Genomic DNA, 21,707 nt, shown 5'->3' with positions numbered 1-21,707 from the left:
CTGACATTTATTAAATACCTACATTGTGCCATTTGCTGCACAATGTACTTAAATATACATCATCTCGTTTCTTCTTCTTCACGGTAAACTCGAGTGGGTATTATTACAATTATGTTACAAATGAGAAGACGGATGTTTGTGGACATTAAAAAATATTTCTAATTCCACAGACTTCTTTAATAGAGTCCCTTAGTTGGATCTGGGGCTAACACAAAATCTATTACATTTATACAACAAATCAGTATTTTAAAAATAACTGACAGACTGGATGAAGTGTGTGTGTTGATAAAAATGAATGAAAAACTCAAATGCCGCTCATAGAATTTTAAAGAAAATTAATTATAAGTCCAGAAGAAACTCTAAGTGTGTAAGTTTTGTTGCAATTGAAGTTTAATGCACCTTCAAATACAGAAAGACCTACCCTAATCTTTCTTAATGGTTTAGAAATCTTTTTAAATTTAGAAGACAATGGTCAAAAGAGAAATTTCAACATCAACTGGATGAAATAGCAAACTGCAGTGGTCTTAAGCCATTTAATGCTGAAAAAGCAGCTCCACAGACCTGTTTAGTGACTGAAATAATAATCAAATGTTATATTTAATAAATGTGTACAGTCACATTCCTATGTACTCAGGATAATTTTATACTGTATTTGGGTTAAGAAGGCATCGGATATGTAAGTCATTCACACATGTGCTTTTTAAAGTTTTTTTCATTATGTTACTTTGATAAGGTGAGTTTTATTTATAAAGAAATTTCAACTACATAAGCAACAAAGTTCCTCATAATGTAGGCTAAGTAACATGTTATAAGGCACAACATAAGGTATACTATTTTTTAGCCAAATTGAAAATGGAATCCAAGATCTGGGTGCTTAAAGGTTTTACTTTTCACTCTTCTTCCCCAGTTTCCTTAATCGGCATGAACAACATCATCCATACTGTTCAACATCTCAGCTAATCTCATGGCCACTTTCATTATTCAATATTTTACAAAGTTAATAGCAGCAGGGGTGCCTGGGTGGCTCAGTCCCTTAAGCGTCTGCCTTCGGCTGAGGTCATGACCCCAGGGTCCTGAGATCAAGCCCCACATCGGGCTCCCTGCTCAGTGGGGAGTGTGTGTCTTCCTCTTCCTTTTTCTCAGCTCCTCCCCCCACTTATGCACACACACTCTCTCTCCCCCCTCAAATAAATAAATAAAATCTTTTTTAAAAAAGTTAATAGCAGCATCACAAGATCACTTTTATGAAAACTATACAGTAACAAATTAAGCTCTCAGTATCAACAAGAAAACAATAGGAAAAATCAAGTGATTAAAAAACTTTGAGATGTAAACATGAATGTGCCTAATAAATAAAATTGAGGTGGACTACCAACATTTCTGCATTCCTCAGGCCTTCCATACCATTTCAAAATGCAATGCACAAAATATATTATGTTTTTCACAGAGTAAAGAAAGTTGGAAAATATCATTCCACACCTACTTCCTCATAGAACTCCCAGAAGAAAAATGCTAAAATGACAATGTGACATTTGTCATCAATTTATAGCTAAAGTTTTACAGTTTGAAAACTTGAGAATGTTTATTCTCTTAGGATGTTTTTCTTAAATTATGCCACATATCAGGCTTTAGCTTTAGGTTAAGATTTAGTTTTAGGTTAAGAAGGCATCAGAATATATTTTGTAAAAACAAAATTTCACTGAAAAAAATTTAAGCGTAATTTGCAAAAGAAGATTCCCCTCTATTAATATAGTTAACTATGGTGTTAAGAAGAAATTACTAGTTAATCTTTTAAGGAATTATATATTTAGGTATAATGTGGTCTTTCCTCACTTAATTTTTACAATTTACTTTTAAATTTAAATTTAATTTAAAATTACTTAATTTAAATTGTAACTGCATGTTAAAAAAGTATCCTTGGTCCTATTTTTTGGCAAACTAAGTTATGGTACACAAGAATTGTCATTTTTTTTTTTTTTGGAAAGAAACTCTTTCATGAGTGTTTCTGTAAAATTTGAAGCCTTAACAAATTCATCTATATTTTATCTTTTGTAGACTCCTAATAACAACTTTAAAATAACTTCAATTAGTATTTTAATGGTACAGAGTAAGCAAGAGGCTCACATTCTTCTTCCAAGTACTAAGTACTTCTTTCTGTGTAGCAGAAGATTAAAAGGATGAATGGAAAAAGAAGTTGTGGTACATATACACAATGGAATATTACTCAGCCATCAAAAAGAATGAAATCTTACTGTTTGCAACGATATGGATGGAGCTAGAGTATATTATGCTAAGTGAAATAAGTCAGTCAGAGAAAGACAAATACCACATGATTTCACTCATATGTGGAATTTAAGAAATGAAATAGATGAACATGGGAAAAAAAGAGGCAAAACATAAAACAGACTCTTAACTAAAGAGAACAAACTGAGGGTTGCTGGAGGGAGGTAGGTGGGGTGATCATCTAATTGGGTGATGGGCATTAAAAAGGGCACTAGTGATAAGCATTGGGTGTTATGTGTAAGTGATGAATCACTAAGTTATACTCCTGAAACTAACATTACATTGCATGTGAACTAACTGGAATTTAAATAAAAACTTGAAACTAAAAAAAATATATAAAAAAAAGATGCCAAAAACATTTTAAGAAAAAAAATCCGACTATGCTCTTGAAGATGAATGAAAGATTTCTTTGTGTGGCAGTTAAGTAGGTATTTAAATAATATATTACCTTTTCCAGAACCATAGATGATGGCCTGAGAGAATGTTTAAGATCATATTTTTAGAGCAATTTCATGACTGAACAATATTCGATTATTTACTAGTTTGCCTTAAAAAAAGAACAAAGTTTCCAACAAATCAAAATGTAACATTCATACTGCCGACTGTAGAACTATATTAGTTCTGCTGCTATCAGACTTGATAAAGGATGCTCCAAGTTAATAACGTTAGGAAATACCTAATACAAACGAATAACTGGGTAATTGGTACAGGTTGCCCAAGCTTGTATCTACTATTTTCCCCATTTCAAGTTTGAAAACTTGTAAGTTCCATGATGAGAAAGATCCATGTAGAGTAAATCGCACAGCACAGTATTAAAATGTTTCACCCGCTCATTGTGCTGGGGTTCCTAAAATTCACCATGAGCAAGTGAGTCTGCTATTCTGACACATCAAGCAGACCCCAGCCATGTAAATTAATGTACACCCAACAGTTGAAATCAAATTGCTGGATATGAAATGAAAGTGCTGTCCTGGAGGATAAACAAGTGTGAGCCTCTCAACCGCTACCACCTGCTCCCATGTGGGCATTATTAATGTTCCTCCAGAGCCCTGTCTGAACGAACACACACACACACACACACACACACACACACACCCTCCCCCAGCCAAACTACACCAAACGAACCAACATTCTATTTCTGTGGAATCAAATCCTGTGGAAGAGCATGGCATGAACTTCCTTCCTACAACCCTCAGAACCCACACCCACAAACCCCACCAACATCCCCTAAACACTGAAATGCCTAGACTTACAGCAAGGGTGCCTATCCTTCCTTCCCCATGGCAATCAGTTCCTGACGTTCAGAGCCTTGAAGATAATTCAAGATACAGAATTTGTTAATAGTAATGCTTTGTGGTCGGTCCCTTGTTAGTCGATTTTATAGGAAAGACAGACCTGACTGTTTTAAGTGGAAAAACTCACCATACTGGCATAAATGCCATGTAATTTGTGGTAGGAAAACAAGACTATTGGCAGCCACCTATCATGCCTATATAGTAATTGTAAAAATCACACTCAATTACTATTAAGAAGGGCACAGAGGACACTGATCAATCTTGCTCACTTTTTTAGAACTTTTTCTATTTACTCAGGTACAGAAATACGTTTTTTCTATTTATAAATTGAAATAAAGAAACAATAAATAATTTTGTCAGTAAACGAACTGTGTTTTACAAATATGACATCACACTGTACAACTTGGAGGTCAGTAAACAATATTTTTATTATACTGTTAGGACAAAAAAGGAGTGCATACACACACACATTTTATCAGACATGAGGCCAGATTATTTTGGTAACTGGGATTAGCTTTATTTTGGTAGAAACGTACCAGTTTTAACAGAGAAAGGCAAGCAATATTTTTCCCTTTGTGATAGTCTATGATGATGACTGGTTTTGCATAGCTATTTTGTTATTAGAGTGTCATTTAGCATATCTCTAGAAAGATGTATGTCCTTGGACAGGTTACATTGCTTCCTAGGATTTGATTATTCTAAAATTCATAATAATATTACTAAAAAGTAATACCAATTGAGCACTTATTATTGGTAAGGTGATTTGTTTGCCACTTTAAATACATAATATTATTTAAACTTCAGAAACACTTTTGAGACTCTATCCCAAAGATCCTGCTAGAGATTAAAAAAAAAAAAAAAAAAAGACAGGTTTGGAAGGGATGCTATCTTGTCCTAAGACTGCAAAGCCTAGGACACTAGAAAGATAGATTTTTAAAATTGTAATGGACTTTAGAGATAATCTACTTCAATTCTCTAATACTATAAATACAAAACTAAAATTTAGAGAGATTATATAAATTGTTTAAAACTACACAACTATAGTCTAGTATCTACATCTTTTTGCATGTTTTTCCCAAACCATATCATAGACTACATTATTGTACCTTCTATTCGCACCCAAAATATTTGAGTCTGATATAATGATTGCACATTTTTTCAGAGTGTGATTAACTTAAATAAGCAAGAAATCTTTTATGATATCTCACAGTACAGATTCCAAGTTTAAATTCTTCCTACTCAATGTATGGTCCACAAAGCACTCTCTGCATCAGCATCATGTGAGAGCTTTTTAGAAATGCCACATCTTAGCTCTCACCCAGATCCACTGGATCAGAGTCTGCCAGATGTCTCATGTACATATTAGCAGGTGAGAGCTGTGCTCTGTGAAGTTTCTACTTCTTATATACCAAATTCCTCAATACCAGCTCCAGTAGTGGCCACTATTGACTAGTACTCAATGCCCAACAGACATCCGTGTATAACCTCTTGCTGGCCAGTGGTTTTTTGTTGTTGTTGTGTTGTTTTTTTTTTTTCTTTAAGATTTATTTATTTGAGAGCAAGAGAGAGGGAGAGAGAGAGAGAGAGCAAGCACAAGCAGGGAGGAGGGGGAGAGGGAGAAGCAGACTCTGCGCTGAGCAGGGACCTGAGCTGAAGGCAGACGTTTAACCAACTGAGGTGCTCCATGTTGGCCAGTGTTTTAAGAAAACTGATCATCTGCTAAAGAACATACTTTTGCACAGACTATGATCTGAGACATAGCTACAGACACTGTATCGGTTTGTTATAGATACATAATCATCCAGCACTCGCAAGCTATAGTTTATTTTATGTAAAACTTGAAAGTGAAGCCTTTGATGTATAGTCAATGTTGAAAAGTTAAACTGCAAATATACTGAAAGTATAAAAAAAAATACCAAGATATATATGAAGTTCTATATTGCCCTCTGGTTGAAGTGGTATATTACTCAAATTCTGAAATGACCTAATTATACATTATATTCCTTAAAAACAACAACTGGCATTACACTCACTGTAATAAGAATACAAGGAATATTTTCATTAGAAATAATCTTGAACTTTCTAGCATTTTATAAATGTATACGTGTTTAATAAAACAGCCACTATCCATACCAAAGTATGTAGCAATCAAACTAACTGAAATCTTAGTAAAATGAGAAAATTTTTGAAGTCTAGAACACAGTAATGCCAAAGGTAAGTACTTGAGGAATATGAGTCATATTACCACTAGTAGCATTAAAAAAATAACTACAAATACACTGTGACTGATAAATTACAACATCAATATGATATTGTTATGTGAAAGTATGTTATAATTATACTTAATATTATTTGCTTCCTTTTAAGTCAGCAATATACAATATACTTTGAAATATAGTTTATTTAGGAACTTCTCTCTTATAAATGCCTGATGTTTCAATAACACCCATGTACATGTTAAATGATCAAAGTTGTTTCTCTCTTTAGCAAAATCCTCTAATCTAAATATCATTGAATTATTGTAAATATTAGTACTGACATTTCTAAATGAGGCTGGAATAATGTCTCATGTAGATAATATTGTCCGGGAACAATTTTTTTACATAATTATTTTTACATTTACATGAAACAAATGTTCTTTTGATATTAAAATTATTTAAGCAGTGCATATTGACTATAATACAATTATAAAATTGAGATAAATTTCTGAAAACACATACCTACAATATAACTATATATTAAAACACTTACAAGCTCATTTAACATTTCCAGCTCTACCTAAACAGTTAAAAATTAGACTTTATTGAAAAATATTTTAGAATTACTATGGTTCAACTGTCCTTAATTTCTTTTGGATTTAAGTGTATTTTGTGTCAATGTATTAAATAATAAACTTAATATTTGGAGTGAAAGCAGCATTTAATTTCTTTATGCCTATTATCACAAGGTCTTGTGAGAAAGAACAAATTGTATCTAAGAGAGTCATGAATGTTTTCTCTTACTGCTAATTTTTATTATCCGAAGAGATGAGAACCAGTGATTTCTCTCATAGTATCATCAAATTTACTTCTACCTCACCCTATCTATCTTCCTGTTGGATGGGAGCAGAGAAAAGAGAACACATGAAATAAGAAAATTATGGCACGGTAAACTGTGAGAGGAGATTCTTTAGAAAAAGTTTTTCTAAAAGTTTTTCACTTTTAGAAAAAGTGAAATTTTAAGTCTTCCTCCCTTTAACTGAAAAGAATATTCAAAATTTCAGGAGGGAAAGAGAAGAATGTTTTGCAAATTCACTGACTATATCCTGAGTCTTTAAGTCTTCATGGCCAGGAATCTGGAAATTGTGAAAATAAATATCTAATACATACACTTTACCAGTTTCAGGCGGGAACTGATAAAGTCACTTTGACCAACTCAGTCTGGCTGCAAAGCAGGGCCCAGTCATCTGAGCCCCAGAATATAGAACAACAAGAATTCACCAGGAACCATTGAGAGGGCCCTAGAATATGTCTCAGAATATAATTTGCCAGTGACCAACTTTCTCCATCATTTTTATGATCCTATCATTTACAATTCATACCTTCATTATCTATGTAGCAAAATGTAATTGCTAATTTTGCCTGGGCCTTCTTTGCAAGGAAATCACATAGCTTTTATTATAGGTAATGTTGCTTATATGAAAATTTATATAATAAATATTTTATACCTTCCTAGAGATTATAAAACTCTTTATTAGGACAGAGACTCTGTGTTCAAAGATTTGTAATCTTCAGAGCTTACCACAGTGATCTATTTTTAATAGACACTCAGATATTTTCATTAATCAAATGAAAAAAAGTTTATAAACAATTTCAGCTGTACCTCCAATAATCCTGGGCACTGATTTTTGGGGACTTAAAATAATATTCACTGTTTGATTTCCAAGCTTTCCAGTTGTTATTTGGATAGTCAAATTCAAAACTGAAAAAAATTGTCAAATTTCTTTTTATACTTTCCATCATATTTCAGAAAACAAGCTTTATACCATCTGCACATATGGCTGAAAAGTTAAGAGTAAAAATGTTTACGCTTTTGGATATGTTCCTCATGCCCACAAGCTCTCTAATTTGCAAATGTTGTGGTTTTCCAGGAACATTTGTAAGGTAATTGAATACCTATTACATTGTAAGAGAAGCTCCACTAAATAAGTTATTTTATATTGTTCTAATAATTTTGCCACAAATAAATGACTCAAATATTAACATCTTTGTGTATAGAACAATGCATTATATATACATTGTTACACATTAATAAAAAATTCTAATATAAATTACATATGCATTACTTCCTTCAATTAAGTCTTACTACATTTGAACTACTGTTAGCTCATCTTTGACCATTTACATGTGTATTATGGGAAATTAGATAATATTCCAGTCTTATCTTTGCTAATTTTTCCAAATGTAAATCTCAGCTTCCCAACTACATTATAAAATAAATGTCTGAGACATAAACAGACATTTCTCCAAAGAAGACATCCAGATGGCCAACAGACACATGAAAAGATGCTTAACATCCCTTATCATCGGGGAAACGCAAATAAAAAGTACAATGAGATATCACATCACACATGTCAGAATGGCTAAAATCAATAACAAAGAAACATTAAGTGTAGACAAGGATGTGGAGAAAAAGGAACCCTCTTGCACCGTTGGTGGGAATGCAAACTGGTGCAGCCACTGTGGAGAACAGTATGGAGGGTCCTCAAAAAGTTAAAAATAGAACTACCCTATTATCCAATAATCACACTACTGGGTATTTATCCAAAGAATATAAAACACTAATTTGAAAGGATATATGCACCCCCATGTTTATTGCAGCTTTATTTACAATAGTCAAATTAAAGAAGCAGCCCAAGTGTCCATCAATAGATGAATGGAAAAAGAAGTGCTATGTGTGTACACACACACACACATACACAGAGGAATATTATTCTGCCATAAAAAGAATGAAATCTTGCCATTTGCAGTACCATGGATGAAGTGACAGAGTATTATAGGTCAGCCAGAGAAAGACAAATACCATATGATTTCACTCATATGTGGAATTTAAGGAACAGAACAAATGAACAAAGGAATAAAAAGAGAGGGAGAGAGACAAACCAAGAAACAGACTCTTTAACTATAGAGAACAAACTGGTGGTTACCAGAGGGGAGGTGGGTGGGTGGAATGGATCAAAGAAGTGATGGGGATTAAGAGTAAACTTATCATAATGAGCACTGAGTAATGTATAGAACTGCTGAATCACTGTATTGTACATCTGAAACTAAAATAACACTGTATGTGGGTTTTTAAAAAAATTTTTTTTAAAGATTTTATTTATTTATTAGAGAGTGAGCAAGAGAGAAACAGCATGAGAGGGGACAGGGTCAGAGGGAGAAGCAGGCTCCCTGCTGAGCTGGAAGCCCGAGGCAGGACTCCATCTCAGCACTCCGGGATCATGACCCGAGCTGAAGGCAGTCGCCCAACCAACTGAGTCACCCAGGCGCCCTAAAAAGTTTTTTAAAAACATTTTATTCGTCAGAGAGAGAGAGAAAGAGAGCACAAGCAGGGGGAGCAGCAGGCAGAGGGAGAAGCAGGCTCCCCGCTGAGCAAGGAGCCCGATGTGGGACTCGATCCCAGGACCTGGGGATCATGACCAGAGCCAAAGGCAGATGCTTAACCGACTAAGCCACCCAGGCATCCCAACACTGTATGTTAACTATACTGGAATTAAAATTTTAAACTTAAAAAAAAATGTCTGAGGCAATTACAAATGATTTTGTAATATTTACTGACTCTACCTAGCATTATATTCATAGCTCTGTACAATAAATAATGCATTCCCAAAAATGACCCCCCAAATTAAATTAACTAAATTAAATAATTAACTAAAATTAGTCTACCATCATGTGTCAGTCATTGCACATTCTGTATTTAATCCTTATGGCAAGCCTTTCATATAGGTACTGCTATTTCATCATATTGTATATTACAACACTGGTCTCAAAAGCTTTGATAATTTGCCCAAGGTCACTGAGGAACAGAGCCAACAACCAAACCCAGTCTTTTTGACACGATACTCTCTGCTTGTAAGCATTACGAGATATTTGTTCAAAAGAATTTGTAGATTCCTTTTAAAAAATCATTAATACTTTTAGCAAATCAATGTCTACATTTTAGCAGGTAATCAGTATAAAACTAACTTTCAGAAATGACTATAGAACATCAGATTACAGTGGTCTTTATTTAGGAGTTTCTAGGACGGGATCCTCAGTCATAGCAAAGAACTATTTATTTCACACATTTATGGAGATTGGCTTTGAAACTAGAGACATCCTGCCACAGATAATAAATAGACATATACGTAAAACCCTTGCATATAGTATTCTGATTTTTGTTTGTTTTCCTTAAGTTTGACTAACCAAATTTTCCATTTTAGGTGAAACCAAAACACACTACAACTACTTTTAGTTCATACGATCGAAGACACCTACAAAGAAACAAAACAAAACAACAAAAAAAGCAAAATGGAAACAAATAAAATTTTCTGAAATCTTTTAAAGACTTTAAAGTAGCAACTCTTTTTTTTTAAGATTTTATTTATTTATTTGACAGAGAGACACAGCGAGAGAGGGAACACAAGCAGGGGAGTGGGAGAGGGAGAAGCAGGCTTCCCGCTGAGCCGGGAGCCCGATGCAGGGCTCGATCCCAGGACCCCAGGATCATGACCCGAGCCGAAGGCAGACGCTTAACGACTGAGCCACCCAGGTGCCTTAGCAAAAACCTATCCCCACCCTACACCCAAATCGATGCTGTGCATCCTATGTGCAGCAATTTAGATACTTTTTATTCCAGACAGTCGACTTGCTATATAGTAAAGTTCATCCATGGAATGTAAGGTTTCCTCAATGCTTATTTTTAATAAAACTGGCAAAACAAATTATTGTGTTTAATGACAATAAATACATATTGTCTATATTTTCAACCAATAAAGATTTATTTTCTATTTGCTGATAAACTACTAAGCAGTACCCTTTACTCTTCCAAAACTTTCTTTTCACTACATGTTTTATAAAAGACTGATTCCAAAACCACCTAATACCTCCTCAGCAGAGTGAGGTCTAAACTTAGCCAATGTCAGAATTGCATAGCTGTCATCTTTTGGTTGGAACATTCTTCCCCTTCTCTTTTCTTGGCTACTTCCTTCTTATCCTTTAAGCTCCAGCTAAAATGTCATAATGGGAAGGACCTTAATCATCCATTGATAAATTTACTTCTGGACCGACAGAGATGATTTATAATTTTAATTTAAATTTTAACATGCCTAATAAATAAAAGGGAGATTTGAGGTAATGTACTAGGGTGAAATATTACAGTTAAAATAACTTTGAAATAAGAGTTGAGAGACCCTGCGGAGGATGTGTGACTTACAGAAGCACATTATTAAATGGCATTTTTTTCTACTAAAATTTTGAAAACTGAATGTGTTATGTGGAAGCATAGAAGGCTACTGTTAATGAAATAATGAGAAATCATTTTAAAGCCAGACCCAGGTCACTAATTTTTCCCAAACATATTGATCTTTAGCACGCTTCTGAGCAGTCCACCTTTAACAATTTCTTAGGCAACTGTTGTCACAACTGTTGTCAACTTCAGGAAGCCAGAAACCTCTGTGGCTTGACATGGTTTGTCTTTGGCACTGGTGCATTTGTCATCTGAAAGTTCAATATGTAAAAACAAACACAGTGTGAGATGCTCTAAATACCATAATTATAGACATATAAATGAACAAACAACAGGTCTAAAAGCCTTTTACAAAAAGCTCTATGGGCACCAATTTGGTAAAAGAACAATGTCATTTTTATTTACAAGATTCTGAAATCTCTTTTTTTAAAAGTGAATATGGTACTCTAATTTTACCACATATAATCTAAAACTGTGCAGGAACAACACATTTTAAATTCCAAAATATATATTTTGGGTGATTATATAATCATTGTAAAACTAAAATGCTTCAGGTCACTGTATACAGTAATTATATAACATGAAGCCACGTTTTTCACATGAAAACATTAAATTGCAGTAATACTTTCCTAATATACTTTGGACAAAGAACAGATAATAAATTCAAGAATACATTGCCTTTCACATTGAGCAAATAGGTGTAAACTATCCTTTAAAATTACCTTAATAGCCCCATTCCTTTTGAATAAGTCCTCTGAAATAATCATTTTTGTTTTGATTCATACAGACATGTCAGTTTTAAGGCAGTATTTTTACAATATGATGATTACTACTTACAGATAAACTTTAGTGTAACTATTATTATATTAAAATCATATTACTTCTGATTACTTCTGATTTATAGCTTTTAGCTATAGAAATACAACTAAGAAAAGATAACTGTACTTTTTGTTACAACCTAGCTATTTGCACAATTTATATACAGATCTTACAGAACTAACCCATTTCAATTTGATTATATTTTTTAATGCTGCTCATGTACAGTCTTTTCTCTTAATGGATATATTCATCTTTGACATATTAATTAGCCATCTATAAAAACAGTGACTAAATACTAAAATTATATTTAATCATACTATGATATCTGTCTTCAAATATTTTATGGCAGTAGAATATCAGGTAAATATTAAGCTTTTATTACCTTAAAAGCCCAACTACAGCTAATGGCCAGAATTTATGAGGATGTAGATTTTCTGTCAGTAGAACTTGATAAAAGAACTATATAAAAAAAGAAACCAGTGAACTTTCAATGTTTTGAGCATCCTTAAGCTTTGAGTTTTCTAGCAGAGAAGTAACTGACTAATTTTATATAATAAATTCAATGCAACTAGTTCAGTGCCTGGTACAAGAAAAGATGATTACTGAAGTCTAGTTTCTTTAATACAACTGCACCCTTATACCTGTTAACCTAAGTACGAAATGTAGGATGTGACCATGGGGGAAAGAGAAAAGGGAGTAAATTCTGTTATCAATAGGCAAAGCTAGGGGGAGTCACTGTGAAAGATATAAAATTGGGAACAGCCTTCACAGGAATGGTGGGCTTTGAAAAGGCAAGGATCTCATAGGCTGGGTGATATTTTAGAGTTGAGGTACAGCATGAACAAAGTTTCCAATGTAGGGATGAAGAGAGTTAAAGTAGAAACAAAATATGAGTGCCTATTTTTGTACTTACCAAAGGATATTTTTGTTATATTAAAAATCAAAATGAAATTCACTGACAAAATCAACTAATATGCTAAGATTATTATACACTAAATATATATAATTATCAACTTTCTCTGCAACTACCTCTATCATTTATAAGATTTTTTGACATCTTAAGCACTCTATTTCAAGTACCTGTTAGGCACAATAATTATTTTGTTGACATCTGTCTTTGATTTGCATGCAGATTACAGGTATTTCTTTGAAACAACGTGTTTTGAAAAGGGCAGTCAGGCTTGGCTTCTAAGGAGTCTGACCAACGATATGACTTAAGTGAAGTACAGAAAATGCTGCAAAATAGAACCATACAGGAAAAAGGCTGGAGAAATTACAGAACTTTCACAGCATGGTTTCATTATTTCCCTTGAAACAATCAATTGATATTCATGTATAAATGATGGTAAGTATCTGTGTTTTATCCTTTCAAAATAGATTTCTTGCCTTTCTTCTATCACCAGTAATTCGGGATAATTTCTCACTCTACCATCAGACAAAATTGAAAATGACTTGCATTATTTGTCATCACTCCTCGTCAGTCCAGATAGCCAAAAAAAAAAAAAAATGCTTATTATTTTCCTAGAAGTTTACCTGTGATGAGACCAAATCACCAAAGGGAGGTGAAAGCATCTCCAATATGCTCCAGAGTTCTCAGGCTTGGACCATAAATGAGTTTCCCCTACATCAGCATAGTTGAAATAGGAAAAGGTGTGCCAGAAGAAGAGAATGGGAGCGAGGACACATAAAAGAAACATGACTGGAAACAGCGTGTTGTACAGAAGGAACTGCTAAGGTTTCAGTCTGGTGAGGTCATGGGGTGCCCGTGGTGGGCCAGGGGAGATCACATCAAAGGGACAGGCAAGAACCAGGGAAGTGGGCTACCATGATGAGATGTGTATCACCCACTGATGGTCAACTGGAAGCAAGGAGGCATTCTGGGAGGCTACTAACTTAATGTCTGGAGGAAAGGCTGAGAATCCTCATAAGAGCTGCGGCAATGGGAACGAGAGCAGGGAATAAATACAAGAAATATTTAAGCATTAGAAATGACAAATATTTTTGAGACAAATATCTTCCCATTGCTGTTAAAGTCAAAGTTGTGCTCTCAACAAGACTCTCAAGAAAAGCTTTACAGTTTAGACATTACCTGAAATTGATACTGAAAATAATGGTTATAGATTATACAGATATCTTCATTTGAACTTAGAATGGCAATAATATTTATGCTTCTGGATACAGACAGCAAAATTTCCTTTGAACCAGTTTTAAAAAGCTTTTATTTATATCTGACAAAGCATTTCAACTAATATTTTATATAGCTTTAAATAAATATTTTCACCACATGACTATTAATGTATGCTAACAGTACCCAAAAGAGGATCACACTGTAAAATCACTTTATTATGACGAGAAAAAACATAAATGACATTGTCTGTATTATTATTTAATGTTATTATGATTGAAATAGAAACATTAGGATGACCAGTTTTTCTTACTATAACTCTACACAAGCAGTTAATTAACCTTAAAAGGTTGCCTAGATGCAAGCTAAAACTCAGTATTAGTCAGAGAACTGGAAATCAATGGCATAGTATTTCTCACTCAGCCGGCGGCGCCGTGGTCAAGAGCACAGATTGTAGGCATAGATCGTACGGCGGGCTGGCAAATTGCTTAACTTTTCTGTCGGCCCACTTATCTGCCAATTAGAGCCCTGTTCTAAGGACTACAAGAGTTAATGCATCTCAAGAGTAGTGCCTGACCTGAAGTCAACATTCAACAAACACTGTTCATATCAATGGGCAAAAAATTGTGAAGGTATAATAATGTCTATTATTAATTAATTAATTGATTAATTAATGCCAGGAATTCTAGAAAAGGATGCTCATTCATTGGTGGTGAATACACGAGTTATAACAAATTTAAGGACCTCAGCCCGGAAATGTTCATTAAAGAAAAGATATATAAACTCTTTGATCCAGTCTTTGACATAGATTCTGCACAAATGAGCACACCAATATATAAATATCTGAATGAAGCTGTTTATTTTTGCATTCTTAATAGAGGAAGTGATGTAAATACCTAAATATGGCACACTGATATCCTTGGACACAGTATTATGCTTGTCAACTGACATAATAAGATGGTTATTCTTAATCCCATAATTCCAGATAGCCAAAAAACATAATACACAATACTAGCATCTGCTTTAAACTAGCCATGAGACACTTACCTGCTTAGGTTAAGGTATCTGAATAAAATTCACACATACTACAGACGCACATGAGGCATGGTGAAATTTTACTTTTGGAAATTTCATCATTAAAAAATTCAACTGTGAGGCAGAAATAAATTCTCCTAACTATTCTTTTCATATGAGAACACTGAATATTAATCAAGTGATTTAAGTGAAGAGTGTGTTTTAGCACTAACAAAAGTCAGCTGAGAACTTCTGGTGATGGTATATATATAATCTCATGAGATTTTATATATATAATCTCATATATATATGTATATATATGAGATTATATACATTATATATATTATATATATTATGCTTCTGGATACAGACAACAAAATTTCCTTTGAACCAGTTTAAAAATATATATATATTATATATGTACATATATATAATATATATAATCTCATGAGATTGTGCACAGTTACTTGGCACACCATGTTGAGGAAGATATGATTTAATGGCCATATTCAGACTCACTGAGAAAAAAATGCCATGATAGATTAACAATATTCGCCTTGATAGTGGCATGAGATTCATGGGTTATTGTGCCTGTGGGCACAATGAAAGAAAAAGAAAGAGGGATCATGTGTTTTTAGATCGGTTGACATTAAAATCATTAACCTAACAGCATATTCATTTAATCATCTGAGAAAAATTGAAAGTCACACATGGTTTTCCAAACATATTTTGTTTGAACCAAAAATGTTTCATATACATTACATAAATCTATAAATTTTGAGCTAAAATTTATTAGCAATTAAGTAATTTAATGCAGAATAGACCATTGTTAATGTGTAAACAAAAACTTTTAAACAAATGATACTCTTAAAATAAGCTTTTTGCCATGTGACATAATTAGGTTGAAATTTTTTCATGTAGTTCTTCTGTTCATATATTTTGTCCAATATCTGAAAAAATATATGAAGCATATGAAGGCATATTTTTACTTAAAGCTTGCTTAGTAATTTGATTCTCATTAAGAGGTGGCTTCCTAGTAATATGAGTTAACAGAGCAATGCAATTTATTCAACATATGTTTTATGGAAGTTCAACATAACCATCTAAGTCCAGATGATTTACAAGTAACAACAAGCATCTTCTATTTTACGAGAATATTCTTAGTGGTAAGTGTATTATTTCCTTTGGCAAATCATGATATTTCACCACATAAGCTGTTTTATTAATTCAGCATGTGTGTATTTACTTTTTCCATGTATTCCTTTGAAAGAATATTATAATTGAATGACATAGATGACATCGTAATAGTAGTTAGTAGAAAATTAGAAGTCAAGGCAGAATTTTTCTTTTTACATACTTTTTTGACATGACATCTAATGGATAGGAGTGAGCAAATCCTGGCTGAATTTAATTAAACTTTATATAACTTGATTCCAGTGTAGATGCACCACACAACATAGATTTAGGGGACCTAACAGTGTGAAAGTCGCATCTCTACTGCCACTTTTCTTTAATTCATATCCCCAGGCCCCTAAGACCACCATTCCAGTGCAAATGAAGCATGGGGTGAATGTATTTGAAAAGGGAAAGAGAACCTTATATATGTTTGGAGATAATTTTTCCTGGTAAAAGTATTCCCAGAAACTAGTTTTACCTCCTTCCTAAACATAAAAACAGTAAGGAATATATCACTGTGCATGTTTATGAGGATATTTCAAACAAACTTAAATCATAAGTAAAATGTAGAATATGGCCCTTAGGAGCTCTTCTGTACTCCTTCAGCGCTTTTACTGTATACCAAAAATATGATATCTTCAGCAAGCAAACTCAGAGCCAATGAATACATCTTTATTTCCAGATTTCCTACTATCATGGGAGGTTTTAAAATCTGGAGAGCTATAAAAAAATCAGTTACTTCAAGCTGTTACTATGAATAGTCTACCCCCAAAATGAATTAAATAAGACTTTAACAAGCTTTTTATCAAAATTTACAATTGAGGAAATTATCAACTTTGTTTTCGAAGTTCAAATGACTCCTTTTTTTTTTTAGAATAACTGACCCAAAATGTCTAACTCTTCATAATTGTGCAGAAGCAACATAGACATAAGGTAGCTACCAACTCAAGGCATGTCAAATTCACCTGATACTTAAATAGGTAAGAGTCAGTCGAATGTGTAGCCACTAAAGTCCATAAACAAGATGCACTTAAAATGGTAATGTTATTGACCATAGGTAAAGAAATGTATTCCAAATGTCTTTCTAAAATAAATATCACTAATGACGGAAATATGAATGAGTGAATGAACAAATGGGGGGCTCTAGGAGGTCACAGAATAAGTGCAACTCTCCAACTTAACATCAAAGGGAAAAATTAGTCTTATTCCATTGCTGGTTTTCAAAACATGCAAAAATATTCTCATGCTCATTTAGTTCAATGCTAAATAAGCTTATTACAGGCAGTTTAATACCTTTGGGTTTGACAGGGTACAATAAATAGCATTCTCTTTTCTGCCTGAGTTCTAGATTAGAATAGGAGTCACAGGTGGAGAGCAAATATCACCCTTTACACAGTAATTGCTGAATAGGGCTTAGCTGTGTGGCAACAATGGGATGCATTAAACTTAATCCTGAAATTAAACAAAGTTTCTAGCCATAGGAAGAACCAAAACACCATAAGGTTTTCCATTTATCACACACATTATTGCAGAGGCATAGCCTACTCATATATGTCTTTCAATTAGAATCTGTACCTTTTGCAGGCAGCTTAGAAGGAAGAAGGAGGCTCAGCTATGCTAGGTCCTTAACCCAAAGTTACCTCGAAGGTAAGTCCCTCCACTTAACACAGAAGGAATTAGTGAACTCCAGAGATAGAGGCTAAGAATGTTAGAAGTGGACTTTCCTCCACACAAAAGGAAACATTAGGATGGAGAAAGAGGTAGTACCTTCATATCGCAACATCTTCAGTTGGTCAGAACTAAAACATACAGGTTCTACAGATCCCAGGAGATGGGGAGATCCAATGTTTGAACTTATCGTTCTGTTCAGATTCTCTTTTAAGCCTCTCATTTGGAATGTTCTCTATATGAAGATCATTTCATCATTATTTGTACATATTAAAATAACAAAAATAAACACATAATTTCTTCCAGTGGCCAAATATTAGATGGTTATAAAAATGTCTTATGTTGCTAACAGCTGCTTATCTTGAGATATGTATTTCTCTAGAAATACTGATAACATCCGATTTCAGATACCGATATACATAGAAATATGATATTCACTTTATTTCCATAACACTGTAGTTTTGAGATTTAAATTATGTACTCTGTTCTTTAACTTTGCAAGTAGCAATAAATGACAAAAGAAAGCACTTCTCAAATCAATCAGATATAGGAAAATTTTGAAATTACATGTTTTATTTCTTCATCCTATCAACATCAGTCACCACACAAACATGAAGTTTAATACTCTTAAGATAATCATATTCTAGATATGAAGAGTTAAGAATTTCTGAGCCTAGAATCTCTCCTTAGTCTATACATTATTTTCAACAAATAAAATATCTTTTAAAATCTTAAAAAGAGTAGCAAGACAAGGGGATGTATATCAAATTCCCTTTATGTTTTAATCATAAAAAGGATACATCAGACAAGAAAACTTATTAGTTCACTTTAAAGACTTATTCAGATTTTCTCTGGAAGAATTTATAATTAAGACAAGTGATTTAAAATCTCGAAGAAGTTATAGAACTTGAAATATCCTCCAAATTAGAATAGAAAAAAATTAAAAATGTGATTTTAAAAATATAATGGATATCAAACAACATCGATGTTACTTATCTCAAAATGATATGTTGTATAACTGTATAAAAGTTAATAAAAAACTATATTGAATTTGGGGATTCCTTTTTTTGGCCAATTTTGCCATACATCAATGTTAATGGAGAAAATTTTGGCAAAAATCCCTGTTCCCTATATATCAGCACTACAATGAAATCAGGATTATGCAGTTCTCTTCTATGAGTAAATAACACTTTTTTTTATTATTAGTTTAAGTAAATAATGTACTACCTCTTATCAGCCAATGATTTTTCCTGGCCCAAAGCATTTTTTTATTTAAATTCATTTTATTAAGACAAGCTCATTATTATGTTTAAGCTCAGTGTAAATTAATAATATTTGCTTTTATATTTATTTATGTAGTTTATATTTACTCCATTTATTTCAAAGATAACGTTTTAGAGTGGTATATGAATTGCAGAATAGATCAATATACTATTGTTCTGATATTGTTGCATTGGTTACTTGAAATAACTGCACATGAAAAGATCTATCTATAAAATTGTAAGTGGGTTTAACTCCTTGAAAGACACCTTAGAAAATACATAAAAATATACATATATTAAATATAATAAATATATAATATATGCATTATATTAAATAATAATATGTATCTATACAGTATGTAACATGTACTTGAAGGATTTTACCAAATATATGTGTGTATATTTATATACATTTGTGTTTATATATGCTTATATATGTAAAAACATATTTGTTAGAAAGTAGTTGATCAATTGAAAACATTTCTCAAATGTGACAGTGAAATTATAGTTTAATGGGTATACAAAATCATACAAAATAATGTAAAGTGAACTTTATCAGATAGCTCTATTTAAGTCAAAATTTAGTATACTTTAGGAATAAGTTAAATTCATTAAATGCTAGCTCAAACTCCTCATCATTTAGAACTGCACTGTCAGCATCTTTCAAATATGTTCAAATAAGTGCAACTCCCTAAGAGTAAAATCTTCTACTTAAACTTTACATCTGCGTCCTGTATATATGCATTTACAAGAAGGGAGGTTATATGATACCATCAGCTCAGCAGCAGCTCATCTGCACTGTTAGGCAATTAGATTCTAGTTCTACTTAATCCCAGAAATGAGCTTCTTTAGTATTAGCCTAGCTGTAAAAAACATACTAGGAACAGTAACACCATTTTTATATACATTTCAATAATAGAGAAAAAGAAATAAGGCAGAAGCAAACATATATTTAAAATGGTAGTGTTAACAAATGATAAATATTAACCTCATCTTCTGGAAATGTCCATCATGTTAAAAAGTTATCTAGGGACAGAAAGTTTTAGCACAGTCATCACATTTTTTTTTAAATGAGGACCAAATAAAAACATTACTTTTAGATTTTCATGCTACTTTTTGTCTTGTGATGACCTCTCCTGGTTGAGTTGTTCATTATCTTAGATTCATGTAGTTAACCATTTTTTTTCTCCTTTGAGTGTTTTCAGTATTAAGAATAGAACTATCATTCTTTTTCAGAGTTGTGTATAATATAAATAAACATTTTCAGTAAGTGCAAAATTATAATTTAATTTTAAAGCACTGAATATGTGAAGTTTATTCTAATCAATAAAGTATACATCGTTCTTATTATTTAATTGACTTCATGATGCAGGGAAACTGGGTTTTAGTCAATTTAAATTCAAATGAAATAAAAAGTCATCTTAATTAAGCCATTTGAGATAAACAATAAAGAATAAGAGCTAATAAATAAATCTTAATCAAACATAAGTATTAACTATCTGAAAAGTAATATTCTCTGCTCTTCCCCATCACCAAATTTTAAGTTGTAAAAACTAAGAATATATTTCTGAAACAACTTTTCTATTCTTAAAATGCATTAACCCAGTGGCTGCAAGTATGCCGTTCATTCTTGATACATGGCAAATGTTTCAAATGAATCCATTATAATTAGAGTATACAGAGAGATGCAATATAAAACCCAAGAAAAATCCTGGATATGAGGGTCTTTAAGCAGTGAATATAATTAATTTAATTTATAATGAATTTAATTTCTGAAAAGAGTGGCAGTTAGTTCTATATGACCAGATCTTGAAATGGAAATTGAAATTTCATCAGATTACTTTTCTCAGGATGTAGTTACATATTTACATAAATTAATACTGAGCATTGTGTCTTCACAATTCCTGTTTAAATATATAAAACTGACATACATATTTTAATAACATATCACTTTTTGGAGGTTTAATCCGTTTGTGAAAAAGCTATAAAATTTTTCTCAAGTCCGTTACAAACTGCCACTTACTGACTTCCTATCTTGAAAGAAAAGAGAAGCAAATACAATATGTCAAAACTGTAATACTGGTTCATCACATGACATTAATATGTAGTAGATTCTTTAGCATGACTTATAAGGTCCTTTTTTCAATCGTTATTCACATTAATATTTGCACCCTGGAATAAGAACATTAATATTAACATATAGGTAAAGATGCATCAAGGCATCCCAAGATCTCATAAACAGATAGGACTACACATACAATGAATTCTGGAAAACACTAAACTTTTTTTTTCCTAAATGGAAAACATTTATTTTCAAACTAAAATCTCCATGATTCTTCTTTAATAAGTAACACATTCTCATAAACAAGCACTATGTGCTTATGAATATTATCCTAAGATTCCCATAGGCAATCTCTCTAGTGTTTAACTCTTTCTGAACCAAAGGAGAAATTATGCATTTCCTTTCTAGATGCATGCTATGCACTTTTAAAACAATTCAGAAGATGGGCTGGAATCTTCTATTTCTTTCTACTCTTGCCAACCACATGAAAATATGAGCAACCTTTTCTTTTTTGAAAA

General features: G+C 32.7%; 1 protein-coding gene across 1 annotated transcript in view; it reads right to left on the bottom strand.

Moving 5' to 3' along the window:
- Positions 1–21,707, bottom strand: part of CNTNAP2 (contactin associated protein 2) — a 2,027,980-nt gene that overhangs the window by 2,004,732 nt on the left and 1,541 nt on the right. The gene's annotated exons all lie outside the window — the stretch shown is intronic.

This window comes from Callorhinus ursinus, unplaced genomic scaffold, assembly GCF_003265705.2.
Source record: "Callorhinus ursinus isolate GAN/ISIS: 27379988/994484 unplaced genomic scaffold, GSC_fseal_2.0 scaffold12, whole genome shotgun sequence".
In the NCBI taxonomy this organism is placed as follows: domain Eukaryota; kingdom Metazoa; phylum Chordata; class Mammalia; order Carnivora; family Otariidae; genus Callorhinus; species Callorhinus ursinus.
The sequence above is the reverse complement of the archived record's forward strand: the minus strand, read 5'-3'. Positions and strand labels throughout refer to the sequence as shown.